The sequence below is a fragment of the Falco naumanni genome, chromosome 8 (genome assembly GCF_017639655.2).
Source record: "Falco naumanni isolate bFalNau1 chromosome 8, bFalNau1.pat, whole genome shotgun sequence".
Taxonomy (NCBI): Eukaryota; Metazoa; Chordata; class Aves; order Falconiformes; family Falconidae; genus Falco; species Falco naumanni.
The window spans coordinates 7,419,095-7,425,666 of NC_054061.1; positions in this window are offsets into that span (position 1 = coordinate 7,419,095).

Consider the following 6,572-nt stretch of genomic DNA (forward strand, 5'->3'; position numbering starts at 1 on the left):
CTCACCTGAATGAAGAGTGCTGCACAGAGTATTAATATATGTCCTGTTACAGAGATGCGCTTAGGATGAATAAACACATAAGGATGGAAAATGAATGGTGGAAGAAGAACACAGAGAGATTAATTTGAACAAGAGTCCTGGCTATACTAAACCTTCAGAAGTCAGAAACTTCTGATAGAAGAGGAGGCGGCAATCAGGCACAAAGATTAAAATCTCAGATTTGCAGCATTTGAAGTAAGCAATATTAATCTGCTACAAAAGCCAGTTGCGACACAGAGGTTAAGGCAAAAGGCACTCCTGCTTTTGTGTGTGTGTTGAAGAGAATGGTAATTGGGGCTTTCACTAGCCACAGGTAACCCGAAATATTATAGGAAACTGTGCTCCTAACGGAGCCACAGACCTGCAGAAAGAACTCCTTCCTTCCCGCTCCTGCCCATGTGCCATGTACCTCTAGCATCACCAGGCTCCGAGTGAACCTACTGCCTCTTTCCTTGCTCACGTCTTGATTTCCTTTTGCTGCCGTTCTATCATTCTCTGGACCAAACCAGAAATCTTCCTAAGATTCTACCAACACCACGTGCATCCATACTTCCATGCCCCAGCGCAGGTTACCCAGCACCGCGGCAGGACAGGGAGGAGCTGTACAGAAAGCTCTTCCCCCGCGGCAGGGCTGGCTGGCTCTCCCCCTTCCTGCCCAGCCCTTTGCTGGCGTTCCAGTTGCTGAAATTCTGCACCAGTGAAGTCTCACCCCTCTGAAGTTAGCCATTCCTAGGTAACATTTTCCTGGATGTGTGCTTGATGTTTTCACAACCTTTCCGTCTCAGGTGTTGCTAGGAATCCAACAATACCTGCCCTACAAAGCGTGTTAAGTTTGTTTGTTAATCGACATCAACATCCATCCCCCATTAGCCTTGCCTGACATATATGTTTGTGTGTCTGTGTAAACACGCTATAAACCCAAGGGGATTAGAACTAACAGTTTATGTATTATGATATATTATGACATCAAGGAAGTAGAGCTTAAGGACTAAAGATGCTGATCCATCATTGCTAAAAAATAACGTTCCAACCCTTCTTCCCTCAGAGCTGACCTTTTCTTCACCTTCTCAGCATTCATCTCTCACTTGCTTATTTTGGTGCAGATGTCTTCCATGATTTAATGTCTTTGACAGAAGAATACATGTAGCATTTATTATCGATGTGTCTTGGAAAGGCAGATCAGCATGCCCAGAGCAGAAGTAGTTTGTTTACTACTTAATGGCAAAGTGGTTGAATTCTAAAAAGGGCACTGATGTTATTATTTAAAGACAAGCAGAAAGCAGACAGCAAAGAGAAACAACCTATTTGAAATTCTGCACTGTCTACAAGATAGTAATAAACTTCTGCCATGGTTGAGAAATAGAGGTAATTAATACCTTTAAACTCCAGTTAGAAGCCAATTTCCCAGGAAAGGCGGTGGAATTGCTGTGATGAAGCTCTGAAGAGGCAAAACAAATGTCTGTGGTAGCAAAATGCCGACCCATCCTGAGTCCACGCTGGCTAATTTAGTGGTTCCTCAGCTTCGCATAAAGAAAAAAAAAATATCTACCTTTTCTGTGGAAAAAAAAATAAAAAAGAAAAGAAAAATATTAATTATGCAGCACAGAGAAATGAGGGAATGTGAGAGGTTTTAGGAAATTAAGTCTTTGCAAACACTTTGCCTGCAAAAATCTATTAGTTTCTTATTGCAGAAAATACTCTTAGGAACAGTGCCTCAGTTTCATATAATCCTATAAATAAAGACCATTACTGTTCAGTGAATTTCTCCCTCTGGTGGAGACAATGTGATAAACAAAAGATAATATTTCTATGAGAAGATAATCTTTCTATAGCCATAAAACTAAGGCCTGGAAAATCCCATTGCTCAGACATGAGTTTCTCTGAACGAGCTACCCAGTGTGAAGCTGTATGCTTCGGAACTTGGGGGCAGAGAGCTCTACAGCCCCTGTGCGAGCAAACGTTGCCAATATTTGCTTTCCTAACAATCTCCAAGAATATAGGTCTCACTTTCCCGCTGTAATTGATGCCAAAAAAGACAATGTCGTTCTTCTCAGAAGAAATGAAAAAGGAACAATGCCACAGTTCCTCTTTCTGCAAGTTTCCTTTAATTTTGTCCAAACAAAGTGATATTTTACTTACTTTTTGGGACACAACTTCAATTCCAGCAGTCTGTGACCATTTAAACTGCCAGAAGGAGCAACGCATGGACTGATGACAACCTGAAGAAGAGTAGCACAAAGGCAACCATGCTTAGGAGTCCAGTTAGCACTAGGAACCATCTGCTTCTTCAGGACCATGTTCTTTTACATGGAGCAAGGGTGCCTGCTCTGCTACCCTTTGTGGGATGTGTTTCAAAGCTGTCAGTTGCTTGGCAGGATACATAGCTGCTATTTGGGCCATTTAGCAGACAGCTCATCAGCCAGTATCTCAGAGTGAGGCTGTTTTGCAGGAGGCATTTGTGAGATGGCACATTTGTGCAATCAGAAGGAAATGGGGCTCGCATCAAACGTCCTCACCATTGCCGGTGCGGCACTCATCAGTGTAGTATCAGAGCCACTTGCAGCCTCCAAGGCCACTAGGCAGGCATGTAGATTTTCCTGGTGAAGTATGCTGGAGAAGGTGCTACAGCATCTCAGAAGCCTTTGGCTAGCTCATTTATCTGCACGTGCCCACATGTTGACGTCTCACAGGAATGAAGGTTTACTGCACAGACTGAGCAACCTCACAGCACGTGCTGCTGGGGGAGGATCTGCTTTGCTGGTGATAACTGCCTTCCACCAAGCAAGAAGCAAGGGTTTTCAGGTCTGACATTTTGGATATTGGTGCATTTTTTCAGGATGTCCCTAAGTGACGCATCCAGTGCACATCCTTATAAGTAGCAGGACTTTGGAAGTCATTTCTTGACCAAATTTAAAATGGCTTTTCATAGAAAACCTCCAAAAAAATATTCATGACTACTGATTGTCATTACTAATGTTATTTAACCCCCACCCCTAAAACTACATCTAATTATAGAGACGAGAAGAAGTGAAAAGAAGAAAAAATTTAAGATCAAAGTCTGGTAAGAAAAGTATTCCAGCAAGCTTTACAAGTGACATCAGAAGAGACAGGAAATAAGGATGTTAATTACACATTTGACCCTCTGTGAAGTTTCTGTCTAGGTGAGTCCAAGTAATCAACTCTCACAACATTCATAAAATCTCTGGGAATGAATTTCAGCCTTGTGAATTCGTTGTGTGAGAAAAGCACCACAAATAAACTCCCAGAATCATGATTTGTTTCCACAAAGGGCCAGACCACGGGGAAATGTCATAAAATCAGATGAAAACAGTGCCCGAACTCCAACAGGCAGATAATTCTCCCAAACTCGGTCTCTGCCATCAAACAATAACTTCAGATGCTGTTTAAATATGACACTATTGATCTGGCCAGTGCTAATCCCCCAAATCTCTTCTTCAATTGCATATTGCTTGACAGCTTAGTGGCTCCAAGTCATTTCTCTGCAAGAGATGACTGTTCCATTGCAGCAAGGTAAAAGATATTGAGTTATTCCTGGATCTGTGTGTCTGAAGCCAGCACGGCTGTGGCAGTCAGAGGGTGCCTGTGAGGCTGTCCTGGCACCCACGTCTTTCCCTTTCACCCACGTGCCTCTTCCCCAGCCCAGGCTAATAAGCCAGTCCCTGCTGTGGCAGGCTGGGGACATGTTTTCGTAGCTCACCAGTAAACCCAGTGAGTGGAACGTGCCCTAATGGGAAAGGGAAGATACAGAAAGTTGGTCCTGAGGTTCACCCACTCCTCCCCAGCTGGGTGGGCACAGGGGAGCCTCCTGTAAAAAGGATGGGGGGTCTTCACACACTGCCACATGCAAAGCAAAGAGAGCACTGGGGTGGGAGTGTGACAAGAAGTCCAGATAAATGCTTTACAACCTTTCACAAGCAGCAAAAGCAGCACAGGTGCAAATGGAGACATACCCTCATCCTTCCTCCATGACCGACTTCCCGATCGGCTTCCCAATAAACAGATTTTGTCCTTATTTACTCCTGGAAGTTGATACCTTCTTTGCTTGCAAAGCTTTCCATTGTCTGATCAGTAAATTTACACCTTGTTGCATTCTGGCTTCCTAGAAAACAAAGATTATTTCTGGTTTGGCAACACACTGTCTCAAGGCATACAGAACTTCACTGGGATGGTTGCATATGCCACCTCCTTTCCTTTCTTCAACGCTCACTAAGTTTTGTAAGATGAACGAGCCCAGGGGTGCTTTGGGGGAAGAGGCACCAACCGCTCCCCCACACCCCAGCCACGCAGCGAAGATGAATGTGCCCAGACTGAGGTGACATTTCGAGCCCACCCGGATCGTCCTAGCTGATCATCCCTAAAGCATTCTCATTTTTTCCTACCATTAGAGAACCAGGGATGGAAATCAAAATAAGTATTCTAGTATTGACACATTCATGCTGTTAACACATTGAATAATTGCACAGTTGCAGAATTTAGGCTGGATTCGATAAGGAAATTAATTTCTCACTCACTGTCTATTCCCACCCCAGTAAATTTGAGTTCAATGATTTCAACCACATTTCAAAGTCTGAAAAAGGAATTGAGATCTCACGTATTTGCAGAATTAGCAGCTGAACAGAAAAGAGTCTCATTACTGGTCCTGCTGAAGGAAAAAGCACGTGGCTTTTGTTGCCCATTTTGCTCCCCACAAGCACGTTGCCTCCTGACCAATGGGCTCAGAGGGAGCCCCAGCACACAGCTGGCCCACAGAGGTTATTCCTGGCTGGACTCATAGGAAGAGCTGAGATTCCCATCGTGTGAGTGGGGAACCGCAGGGGGGGGGGGAGGACACAGATCTATTGGAGTGCAGCTTCCACTAGGTATGCTTTTCTTGGCACTACCTTTTTTGGATGGAATACCACAGTTTTTTGGGTTTGTTGATTATTACTTTTATGAGGGGAAGTAATGCTTTACTTGCTCCTGAAAAGCTGTTAATGAGATTTTCCAAGCCACATTAAACAAATTCATAGTGTTGCAATTCTGTAGTTAAAGATGAATCGTCTTAGTTTATCATCCGGGCAGCTGTAAGCAATAAAAACCTGGTTTGGTGACATTTACTTCAGTGTGGGTCATTTGCACTTCTGCTGTATTTCATAAAAGATCCTGTTGGCACGCATGACAAACTGGAATGATCTGCAGTGATGGATCTTTTATTCAAGGAGCTTTTCACCTTCCTGTGGCATCCCATGATTACTGGAAGGAGAAGAGATTTTAAAATAGGGTTTTAGAAGTTGTCCTTTTCTTTCTGATTCAAGAGACGCATGATTTCATATTCACTTCACTGGCTATCTGTAGATTTATTTATAGAGACTGGTTGCTCTGAAGTGATTGCACAAGCAGATTATCTTAACACGACAGCCAGGGACTCCTCCAATGAATTTGTATCCCACAGCCACAGCCAATTCAAGCTTTCCTAGGAATATTTACTCCACTTCATTTGAACTGCTTAAGTGCATGTCAACGGCCTTTCATTCCACTTATGCTCACTCTATCATCAATGCATTAAGTAATCTTCAAACACAGCATTTTTAACCTGTTTGGGGTAGGTTTTAATTGGTCTGTTTCAATAAAATCAACATTGGTACCTTTTCCTTCTCTAGTGACCACTGTAGTGGGAGTTGGTATGATTCAGTTCCTTGTTTTTACTGTAAAAGCTAGTCTGGGTAAGTTAAAGTTCAGGTTACATATTGTGTAATAATCTAAACACAGAAAGACACTTAAACAGTATGCTTTGTGAAATGCTAGTTCTGATGCCTTTATTCCATACACAAACTTAAAATATTTAAATACACCAAGACCTAACTGTAATGACTGACCTAGAGGTGGCTGGTAAGGAGGTAGCCCAGCTTATAAATATTAGGCAAACATTGCTTGTTTATCTCCCAAATATTTCTCAGCTCTCAGATCTGTTCCTCTTCTACAGGGAGAGAAATAGAAAGTCTCAAAATGAAGGTCAAAGTGAATTCTAGAGCAAACGCGTACCTTGGTTTTGGGAAATGCAGGCTTGGTTCCTTCTTTGTTATTTCCCCGAGTGTCATGCAGGTGACATACACACCATCTTCTGATGTGAGATGTGACATAACTGACAAAATGCCAAGACCTGGGCATCCTCAGAGGACTGGAGAGCACAAATCTTCCCAGGTTTTTGGCTGTGATCACGGTCAGACAGCAAGCCATAGGAGTAGGAAGGCTCTATTGCCAAGCGTTGGTTAACTAATATCGAAAACATAGAAGACAGACAATAATTTCAGCTGACAACATAATTCACTTGCTCCTACAGGGTATGTTCTTTATGGCTTTTCATTCTGATAGCAAGAGAAAAATGTTTAAATAATAATAATAAAAAAAGTCACTGCAAATGAAGCCCTATCAGTAGCTCCAATGCTGTGGGAAGGTACTGAGGAGCTGGCAGTTCGTGTGAGGGATCCAGCACAACTACCAGCATCTTAGCTCTGTGGATAAACACAGAAGAT